Source organism: Thermobia domestica, chromosome 6, assembly GCF_964235325.1.
Source record: "Thermobia domestica chromosome 6, izTheDome1.hap1.1, whole genome shotgun sequence".
Classification (NCBI taxonomy): domain Eukaryota; kingdom Metazoa; phylum Arthropoda; class Insecta; order Zygentoma; family Lepismatidae; genus Thermobia; species Thermobia domestica.
Window position 1 is genome coordinate 182,786,810 of NC_137459.1, and position 12,008 is coordinate 182,798,817.

The 12,008-nt window shown below is 41.3% G+C and overlaps 1 protein-coding gene across 3 annotated transcripts in view; it reads right to left on the reverse strand.

Annotated features, from left to right (window-relative positions):
* Window positions 1–12,008, reverse strand: part of LOC145688349 (cadherin-like and PC-esterase domain-containing protein 1) — a 1,309,510-nt gene that overhangs the window by 779,103 nt on the left and 518,399 nt on the right. The window lies entirely within an intron of this gene.

Consider the following 12,008-nt stretch of genomic DNA (forward strand, 5'->3'; position numbering starts at 1 on the left):
CTTAATGATTTTATTTTTTATAAACAAATTTTTCAAAAAAACTTTTCATGGGGTATAATTCATTTCTCTGGGGAAACCCAGAAGGGTAATTTATTCTTGGGAGTAAGTGTTCTTTCGGACGATTAAAAAAAATGATTCAGGCAATTTTATTCATATTTCATAAATAAATATTTAAGCAATAATATGACGATATGGTATAACTCATTTGTCCTGAAAAATGTATGAGGGGTAGTTTATTCTTGGGAGTGATCTTTTTTCAGATGATTTTCTCAGTACCAACTCAAGCTCTTTTGTTCATAAGGTAGGTGCAGGTAAAAACGCCACGTTAAGGGTGTTGGATTTTTGACAGCCTTAATTTTCATGAAACACAAAGAACAACACATGTGCGTTGCAGAGTAGTCTTTTCCGCGAGCAGAAAAAATGTTGCAATCATGCCACTCACTTGTGTTGTACCCAAGGTAAAAGAAAAAAAGTTTTACAAATTGGCATATTTACCAACACGTGCAGGTAATTACGCCAAGTCTAGGATACTACTAGAAACATTTAATACATCTTGCAACTGCTTACATCGTCTGTATTATACGAACTCAAATATTACTACACAACATGGCAGATGCAGAACATAGAATAACCAAAATGCAAGATGAAGATAAAAAAAATAAAGTGTAAAAACGATAATGTCAAAATTTGAAATGAAGTTCCAAACTGAAAAGTTTTAGTCAGTAAGAAGTTTAACAAACAGTGTCACTGTACAGTGATTTAAAAAGACTACACCGATACTATATGAAACATTTCCCTGAGAAAAGAATTAGTATGTTACATTTGTAAATCCTGTAATTTTGGGCTTAACGTACAGCAAATTTATAACTGAAAACGCATGTTATATAACACTTTCTGTATAAGTGTTCCATCTATACGTACTTTCCGTATGAAACAATATAGGCGGTCAGAATCTCACATACAAATGGACGTATACAACATATAGCTGACGAAGGTAACATACATTATGTAATATAAGGAAGACTGTTAGACATCAAACATCCTGGAAAAGCATAATATCACATCTAAGGGCAGTGCCTATGTAGCATACGGTTAACGTATGCTCCGTACTGATTTTTGTAGTAAGCAAGAAGATATCGTATATTTGTACAATATACCGCTGTCCGGAGAACGGATTTTTCTCAGTGTAGGACAAATGAAAACATTTTCATCTACTGCAGTCAGTCCTGCACAAGCCCTGGCGTATTTTGCTGCTCGATGCTTGTTATTGATTTAGTAGCCATGGAATCACAAATACTGAACTTACACTTACAAAACAAAGTGTTCATAGACGGACACGAAATAAGGCGTACACTGTTGTAAACAACCAGTAATGATCTAAGCTAGCACGGTAATAATAACGCATTCTTATCTCTATTGGTATTGAAATAATAAGGCCCTTCCACGGAACTTTCCCGAAGCAAACAACACTGCACGGCGTGACGGTCTCAGACCTATCTCCCGTAGTACTTGTCAAATCGGACTTCCTCAGGCCCGTGGCACATATTGGAGGTGTATTTTAACGGATTTCGTCGGAAACGTCCCAGCACTGAACATTTGGTGTATTTAGCTGCACTGGCGTATATACCTGCAGTTACCTTATTTCATAAATAATAACTTACAACTAGGGCAACCGAAAAGCATAAAAAGCATAACAACAATTTACACATAGGGTTGGAACCTTGAACATGGTTGTGGTTGTCTAAGAGTCCAGAAGAAACTCATTTTAAAAGCATAATAAATCATAATTTAAAACACTATTCTTGGAAAATTCTATCAAACAATTCTTGAAAAATTCTGCTTAACTGCAAGATTAAAATACGGTATTCATATTTTATGAAACTAAATGGCATTGTACATAGTTTGCGAATATCTTAAGTGTGTTATTTTCTCCGGTACAAAAATCATGCGTACAAGAATTGTATGTATGGTGATTCGAAATGTACAAAAAGTGCACAAGAACTCCACACTACATTGTTATGTGCACCTCTTGAACTTGAGCACTTTCTGTACTTTTTGCTGGCATCTTTTCCTTTCTCTTTCTGTATGCACCTCTAAGGCACACACAAGTGATAAAAAAAACTGACTCGAATAAATAATATCTCTTTACAGTGCATTAAGTAGAAAGTTCATTAAATATGAAAGAAACTGGTTGCATAAAATATTAATAAATAGATCAAGATATTTAGAACATTTAATGTATAGTAAATATTATACATTATGCACGATTAGTGTAAAACAACAATTTAAATTAACAATAAAGCATAATTTCGAAAAAAAGTAAAGTATAATTAAACAAAAATAAAGCATAATGTGGGTCGACCTAATAATAACTCTATAGTATTGTGTAAATAAGGCCACCCTTTTAAAACAAAAACATAATGGTTAACTTAAGGATATTAAATTGCTGACGCAGTGGGCTATCATATAGGCTTACTATTATGCTTGTGTCCTACTTTCCGCATGTCAGAATCTGGACACATTAGTATACATACAAATACGGAGGGGGAAATAAATACAAACCTTGCAATATACATACATATTGACAAAGAAGGAAGAAGCGTCATTCGACATATAAAATGTGGGAACAGTCATTCTGGACGTAGGAGATAGGTGCTATGTCTGTGTAGCCTATGGACAGTTGCTTTCGCCCCCACTCCTTCTCGGTGTTACAGGCACGGAACATACCCCTCTTTCAGATGTGATTGTGAAAATTATGTTGGTACACAGGTAACATGATTAAATACACTTTACAGCACAGAGGTTTCTTATAAATTGTTAGTTGATTTATCTTTCGACAAACAATGTTTGCTTATAAGTACTGGCTTCTTTACTGCCCTCGCTGGGAGAAGCCGTGGCTCCGTGGTAGAGAGCGCAACGTTGGCGCCCGGCATCATTGGCTCGATACCAGCTCGCACTAACATTTATTTTTCTAACATGTAGCGTCCTAGTTTAAGTACATTTCATATACCATGAAGCATGCGAACACTACATATTGCAGTATATTCCCTACTCTTCCACGTATGTTTTCTACAGACAACTGTATAAGTTCAATTCATGGTGTTTTCTACAATTGGCCGCTTGGTCCGGAAGTTACCAGATTAACGTACAGCCCCTCCAGATTACAGACATTTTTTTCTCCAAGCACTCTTCCTCAATGACACAGAGTTCTTCAAATGAAATGAAAGACAGTGTCTTCTTACCTGTAAATAAAGAAAAATAGAATAAGAAATATTACAATACTGTCAATATTAAACACTAAACTTATTAGAAGCAAGCACAATAACATAGATTTAGAATACATAATAATGCCATATATATAACACAACCATCCTGCTGAACATCTAGAAAAATATTGAGTGGTTCACTGTGCTGAAAGAGTGAGAGCTTTTTCTCATCTTAAGATTTTCTTTTTATTATAACCTGATTTTCATTTTTTTTTTTTTGCAAGACGATTACATTTCTTCCTTGTAGAGAATCTGAATTATATGTGACAAGTTAGTGAAAATAAATTTTCAAAATGGCATAAATTTGTTCAGAGCAACCAAGAATAAGCAACTTGAACATAAGTAAATGCAACAGTACTTTTTTTTCAATAAGAAAATAACACAGAAATGGAATAAACATGAAAAAATATATGTTTAGAATTTTACATATGTATTTCATTGACTTTTTAAAACATATTTATGTATCCTCGTCGCCAAAAGTGCCTTTACATCGCCGTGACGGGTATGTGACCGCGCAGTACTCCAAGGAAGGGATGGTTGCATAAGAAATTGTGAATAATTTTGAAGAGTTTTTATTTTGACTAGGGAAATAACGTATGTATAAGGAGTAAAGGAACAGATTTAAAGCATCAGTACACTGTCATCTCTGAAAAGATTCGTATTTTCAGTTTTTCAGTTTATTATCTTCTATGTTCAGTTAATAACTGCTAACAATTGCTACTAGCGCATGTCATTCTTCAGGAATTTACTACGACATGTTCGCAGGACACTTTTCTATGTCCTAAATGTATGCGTCAATAACTTCTTTCGTCTCACTGTCCTCATTTCAGAATGGAAACTGATTACGCTGAACGTGAATATGTTTCGCTGTCGTAAAGCAAGGTCCGTAAAAATGTAAATAAGGTTCTTATTATTAAAAAAAAACACACAGATGTATTTATTGTTTGTATAGCACAATATAATACAGTAACTAAGCAACATGATAATCCTTAACACCAGCAAGATTTTTCCAACAGGAGGGGGAAGCAAAAGGCCGATATAGAGTTTTTCGATTTATTCCGCTATATATATTAAGTAGTTCTTAGTCCAAAGGGCTCGAGAAAAACGGCCCTGTGTCAAAAGAGTACGGGTCAAAACGACCCCGCCTCAAAAGGCCCCAAGTTAAAACGGCCCCGAGTCATGAGATCTCAGCGACAAAAGGGAACTGAGCCAAAAGGGCCCGAGTCATTACGGGCCCTGGTCAAAAGGGCCCGCAACAAATTGGCACTGGGTGAGAAAAGGCCGGGTCATAGGAGCGGCCTCTAAAGGGCACAAGTCAAAAGGACCCCGCAACAAAAGGGCCCGAGTCAAAAGGACCGGTTTCTAAACAGCAAGGGTCAAAAGAGCGACGCAACGAAAAGGCCTGAGTCAAAACGGCCCAGCGTCAAAATTGTACGGGTCAAAAGGGATAAAGTTAAAAGGCCCTGTGTCAAAAGAGCCTGGGTCGAAGGGAACCCTCCTCAAAAGGACCCGAATCAAAACGGCCCAGCGTGAAAAAGGTCTGGGTATAAGGGTATCCGCGACAAAAGGGAACGACTCAAAACGACCCCGCGATAAAAGGGCTCGAGTTAAAAGGGGCCTGCGTAAAAAGAGAACCGGTCAAAAGTATCCCGCCTCAAAAGGGCCCGGGTCAAATCGGAACAGCGTGAAAAAGTTCAGGTCAAAATCGTCCTGCGACAAAGAGACCGGAGAAAAAAGAACCCTGTGTTAAGAGAGCTCGAGTCAAAAGGGCTCTATGCCAAACGGGGCCCCGCTACAAAAATGCCCGAGTCGAAAAGGCCCGGGTCTAAAGCTCTTTGCAACAAACGTTCCCGGATCAAAACGGCCCAGCGTCAAAAGAGCTCGTGTCAAAAGTGTCCTTGACAAAAAGACCCGAGTCAAAATGGACCTGCGTCAAACAGGCCCAAGTAAAAAGGGCTCCGCGTGAAAAGAGCCCAGGTCAATAGGGCTCGGATAAAAGAACCCCCCGACAAAAGGCCCGGGTTCAAAATATCTCTGCAACAAAAGGGCCCGAGTCAAAAGGACCTGTGTGAAAGGGTCTCCGCGACAGAAGGCCTCGTGTCAAAATGGCCCCAGGTCTAAAGGGCCCAGGTTAAATGGGCTTGAGTTAAAAGGGCCCTGCGTCAAAAGAGCCCGGCTCAAAAGGATCCCGCGAGAAAAAACCGAGTCAAAAGTTACTACGTCAAACGAACCCGAGAAGAAACGGTCCCGCGTTAAAATAGCGCAAGTCAAAAAGTCTGCAGGTCAAAAGGGCCTAGCGACAAAAGGCCCCGAGTAGAAACGGCCCGAGGAAAGAAGCCGAGTCAAAAGACCCCGCGACAAATGGTCCCTACTTCGAAAGAGGCCGGGTCAAAAGGATGCAACTCAAAAGGGCACGGTTCAAACCAGCCCCGCTAGAAAAGAGCCCGCGTCAAAAGGTCTCCGCGACAAAAGTGCCAGAGTCAAAACGATCCCGCGTCAAAAGGGCCAGGGTCAAAACAGCCAAGAGTGAAATGTCCAGGTCAAAAGTCTCCGCGAAAAAAGAGTCCAAGTCAAAATGGCCCGAGTCGAAAAGACTTGAGTTAAAAGTTTCGGGAATAAAACGACCGAGCGTGAAAAAGACCTGGGTCAAAATGGTCCCGCGACAAAAAGAACCGAGTCAAAAGGGCCCTACGTCAAACGAGCCCGAGTATAAACAGCCCCGCGTCAACAGAGCCTAGAAAAAATAAAGAAACATTCGCAATAATGTTACCTCGCCGGTTTTGAATGCTTAAGGCACCGGCTGAGAGTTACGCGGCTGAGTGAATGTAAAAAAAAGAGCACAGGTCAAAAGGTCTCCGGGTCAAAAGGCCCCGCGAGAAAAGTCTCCGAGTCAAAAGATCTCCGCAACAAAAGGGCCAGAGTCACAACGGCCCCGCTACAAATGGATACGAGTCAAAACAGCCCGCGCCAAAAGAGCTTGGTGAAAGGGCCCCGCGACAAACTGGCCCTACATTAAAAGAGCCCGGGTCAAAAGGACCCGCCTCTAAAGGAAATAGCCCCGCTACTAAAAGGCCAGAGTCAAAACGGCCCCGCGACAAAATTGCCCGGGTCAAAAGAAATCGAGTTAAAAGAGTCCTGCGTCAAAGCAGACTGGGTCGAAAGAACCCTGTCTCAAAAGGGCCCGAGTCTTACGGCCAAGCATGAAAAAGGTCTGGGCGTAAGTGCTCCGCGACAAAAATGCACGAGACAAAATGGCCCCGAGTCAAAGTTACCCGGTAAATACGGTTTCACGTGCAAAAAGCCTGAGATCAAAGCAAGAGTGAAAATCAGGTATGCACGAAGGGATAATATCCCCTTCGTAAGTTGAAGTGATTGTGCAAAGGAAGGAGAAACATCTGTAGTTATTATTAACAAATAGTAAATGTTAATGGTGATATTAATTTTGTTTTTTTTGTTAATTGTTCTGCAACAATCTCTATCGCTTCTCCATCAAAGTTCGCTTGCTCTTCCGACTTTCTGAATCAAACCTTATCTATTATTGACTTCCCCCTTAGGTCTAAAATTCCATTTCAACCCCTGGATCAAAGTATAGAATGAAAAATATTCTGTGGAAAAGATTAGTTTAATGTTGCTCTGAGAAGACATATGTGGATCTCTATACAGGGCATTGGGACAGAACAATAATACAGAGTTTTTCGATTTATTGCCCTATATATATTAAAAGTCATAGTTTATCATTGATAGCGTATATCCTCTTACTTTTCAAAATTGCCACAGTAGCCTATTAGGCAGAACATACATCTCCAGATATAATGTAAAGAGAAGAGAAGGAAGGAGATATGCCCAGTGGCCTAACTAGTTTTACTGTGCCCTGGATCGATTCATTCCATTGGTGATCGATTTGCTCATACCCTTCTGCCCCACGCATTTCAGCTGCTGCGTTATATATATATATATATATATATATATATATATATATATATATATATATATATATAAAGGTTTGTCCAGAAAGTAATAGGACTAAGTCGATTTAAAAAAATTATTGAGCCAATCGTTACAATTCTTTGAAAACTTTCAAAATAGGCTCCTTCTGCGTCGATGCAGCGCTGCCAGCGCGATTTCCGAGCATTGAAGGCGTCACAGAAGTCATTCTCCGGAATAGCCTTGAGAGCCGCGGTGCAAGCTGCTTGGATCCCCTCTGTCGTCTCAAAATGCTTGCTTTTCATCGGGCGTTTCAGGCGAGGAATCAAAAAGAAGTTCGGGGGCCACATCTGGGCTGTAGGGGGGCTGCGGAAGCGTTGGGTTGCCGGCCTTGGTCAGGTAGCTATTCACAAGAAAAGCGGTGTGAGCCGGAGCGTTGTCGTGGTGCAGCTTCCAGTCAGCTCCGATGTCTGGTCGGACCCGATTGATCATATGTTTGAGTCTCTTGAGCATTTCCACGTAAAACTTGGCGTTGACGGTTTGTCCAGGAGGAACAAATTCATATGGGACGAAGCCTTTGATGTCAAAAAAGACAATGAGCATCGTTTTCACTTTGGATTTGCTCATTCTTCTCTTTTTGGGCGAGGAGACGCCGGCGTGTGCACTCGGAAGATTGCCTCTTTGTCTCGGGATCATACTTAAAGATCCATGATTCGTCACCTGTGATTACTTTTTACAAAAATTGGGGGTCACTTTCACATATGTTCAAATTTTCTTGGCACAATTCCACTCGCCGCAATTTCTGGTCGTCAGTGAGCACTTTTGGGACAATCTTCGCGCACACCTTGCGCATGTTCAAATGCTTCGTCACAATTTCATGAACCACAGTTTTTGGTAAATTTAACATCTGGGCAATTAAACGAATACTTAGTCGACGGTCTGAGTTCAAAACTTCGCGCACACGAATCACATTGTCGGTGTTTGTCGAAGTCGATGGTTTTCCAGCACGGTCTTCATCGGCGACCTCTTCCCGGCCCTCCGAAAAGGCCTTGTGCCACCGAAACAAACCACTTCTTGCTAAAGCATCATCTGGGTAAGCCTGCTTGATCATATCAAACGTCTCTGTCGCAGATTTACCGAGTTTAACACAGAATTTAATCGCGTACCTCTGCTCTAACGAACGCTGCAATTTCGGCTTGCACCACTCACAGAAACACGTCGCGCGAAAAAGCCTGTCCTGACTCTCCGTGTACTCGGAGACAACTGACCAGCCGATCGTTCGTTAGCTAGGAACGCCCTCTACCGGATTCAGTCGGTGCGCGCACGCTCCGAAGTACAGTCATGGCGGAATAAAATCAGGCCTATTACTTCCCGGACAAACCCTATATATATATATATATATATATATATATATATATATATATATATATATATATATATATATATATAGTATACAAAGTTATTTTTATTAAGAAATATAAGTTTTTACATATCTTTTTCCTAAGTTATCACTACATACTTAACTCGTAACTACTATCGTGGGGGACCAAATTTGACCTCCGCAAACACATTTCTAGCTGTGGACAATATATATATATTGTTTCACTGAGGCTTCAGTCGTCTATTCTGAGTTGACCTTGCTAGGGGGCCGGGGTGGCTCAGTGATAGAGTATTCACCTCTAGTGAATGGGGTCCTGGGTTTGATCCCAGCCCGCGCAAAGTGAACCTTGTGCTGGATAAACACTGTGTGCGTGAGTTTTCTCGGGGTTCTCCAGTTTCGTCCCACTTTCTTCATTCCACCATTTCATTCATTTCTTATTATCGCCGCCTCCTTTACCCTAGACGGCATAATCGTGGGTCGTAAAACTTAACGGTTGCATTTTTTCAGTTGATCTTGAGATTTCGTAGCGACTTGTTGTTCGTGTCCATGCACTTTGTTGTTTCGATAGTTTCGGATTTCTGGGGTCGAAATTTTCCCCAGGATAGTACTTGCGCTATACGTTTCCTGCATTACATTTTTTCTGTGGTTTTCTTGGGGAGTGTTACGGAGATGTGTGCAGAACTCGGAACTGGCAGATTTTGCAGAAGGTGGTTTCTTGCAATTTTCTATAGAATACTGGACGTTGCATGCTTAAATAGCCTTGTTTTCTTTACCATCTTTCCAACGAACCAAGAAGACTTCAGAGACGAGACTTCATGAGGAGTATTACGACGACTCTCGCTCAAGATCACCTAAAAGTAAGGGGCGAATGCGGGACACTTTCTCGTAGGCTTCGGCAGTCATTGTTACGACTAACTGATAGGAACATCAATGAAGACTGTCCGCAAACAGATTCTCCAGCTAAAAGGAGGAGATGTGCTATTTGTCCTCGAATTGATGACATAAAACGTTCTTGGATTTGTTCTATGTGCAACCGAAATGTGCATAAGGGTCAATCAAGAAAAATCACTATATGTACTGACTGTCAGTAGAAGAACTGTCAGTGTCAGTGTCTATATTTGTTCTGTGTCTAATGGATATGTGATTAAGACACATTTAGGGGTCGTCCACATATTACGTAACGCGGCAAGGAGGGAAGGGGGTTCGGCCTTGCGTTATGAAGAGTGATAAGGGGGAGGAGGGGCTTTAGGTCTTCTCTACGTAATAGTTTTTTCTGCTGTATTTTTTATTTTTATTCTCAGGTTTATATGCAATCTTTTAAACAAATAATTTTATTGTTTTTTTCTTTTTTATAAATTAGCTAGAATACCCGTTTTTCATACGGGGGGAATACGTTTCATTTTGGATATATAGGGCACCAAAACTGTCACCATCAACTTAGGGACTCCAAAAACTATGGATTCGACACAAATATCGGTCATATTCGATCACTTTTATATATGTCCCCTTCCCCAAGTTGCATGGCCAAATTTTAATTTAAACGGCATCGAAAGTGTTACTGTTCATCTCAGCTACCCCTAACACCATGGTCTCGACTCTAATATCAGTCATTTTCGAACATTTTGTATATGTCATCCTCCACTTTATCCAAGTTGCGGGGTGAATTTGGATTTAAACTGCATCGAAAGAGTCACTGTTTATCTCAGCGACGCCGAAATTTATGCATTTGACACTAACATCGTTCATTTTCAATCATTTTTTATATATTCCCCCTCCCCCAAGTTGCACCTTCAAAGTAAAATGATAAAAAACATCCCAGGTCAGAACGTCATCTATGTTGAAAATTTGAACGAGATCGGTCGGGTGGTTAAGAGTTATTAAGTTACAAAGATAGTCACTTTCATTTATATATATATATATATATATATATATATATATATACGAGGGTTGGAACTTAAATAGTGGCAACACTGCTGTGGAGACTATGCAATGAAATGTACTAGTGGGCTGATAGCGCACGTTGTTGACATATCTACCTAACCTCCGAGCAAATAGACTCGCCCGTCCCATGTCACTGGCAGGCGCACAAGCGAGGGAAGCACAAATCACTTGTGAGCGAGCGGTCTAACGTAAAGGTGTCAAATTCGCTAGTGGACAGTGGACAGTGATCCACGCCTGACGATTAGTGAGCTCGCCCACGAAACCGGATTAGCGCGTAAGACTGTGCTTCGCATTCTGAAGGAAGCCTGGGCATGCGCAAAACTGCATTACAATGGGTTCCGCATGAGTTGATGGAAATGCAAAAATGGATGCGTTACGACGCTGCTCAGACGCACTTGGAGCGGTATGAGCGCGAAGGCGAGGCTTTCTTACGCCGTATCGTAACACTGGATGAGACATGGGCCAGATCTTACGAGCCAACACTGAAACGCCAATCCAACGAATGGCGTCATTATGGGTCGCCGCGAAAGTCGAAAGTGCGTCAGAGCCCCAGTATGGTGAAAGTTATGGTGTGTTATCCTAACGCATTACGTTCCTCCAGGGCTGACCGTCAATGCCCTAATCCGGTTTCGTGGGCGAGCTCACGAATCGTCAGGTGTCGATCACTGTCCACTAACGCGGCAACAGCTTGCACTTCTTCTTCAGAGACGCTAGGACGACCTGCCCGATGCATGTCCGCCACAGTTTGCCGACCTTCGTTAAAGGTTTTTACCCACCGTGCCACTGTTCTGTACGGCAATGCCGATTCCCCACACGCCTCTTGAAGCCCTTGATGACACTGTCGTGCTGTACGACCTCTGGCACATTCAATATTGATCCAACTCCGTTGTTCCTGTTTCGAAAACAGTGACACCTTTACGTTAGACCGCTCGCTCACAAGTGATTTGTGCTTTCCTCGCTTGTGAGCCTGCTGGTGAAGTGGGACGGGCGAGTCTACTTGCTCAGAGGTTAGGTAGGTATGTTAACAACGTGCGCTATCAGTGCCACTAGTACATTTCATTGCATAGTGTCTCCACAGCAGTGTTGCCACTATTTAACTTCCAACCCTCGTATATATATATATATATATATAGATATATATAGATAAGTAAAATTTCCTATTGTTTTGGAAAATTGCGAACTATAGCCTATATAAATTGAATCATACAGAAGAGATTCGAAGACGCACAACACACCAGCGTAAATGGTGGCGAATCCTGCATGTATTACAATACAATAAAACTCCGTTTTGTGGCTATCGCAGCATTGGATTTAGGGAACACGCTTTTCCGGAGTTAGTTGTTAGTGATCGTAACCACCGCCTGAAAATGCCCTCATGTTCCCACTAGTATTGCTATTTCTGAGAATGTTATCTGAAACCTTTGATTTGAATCATTACTCACTCTATTCTTCTAATAGTGGAGTAGGGTAACGTCACGAGATAGGGGAATCTTGCA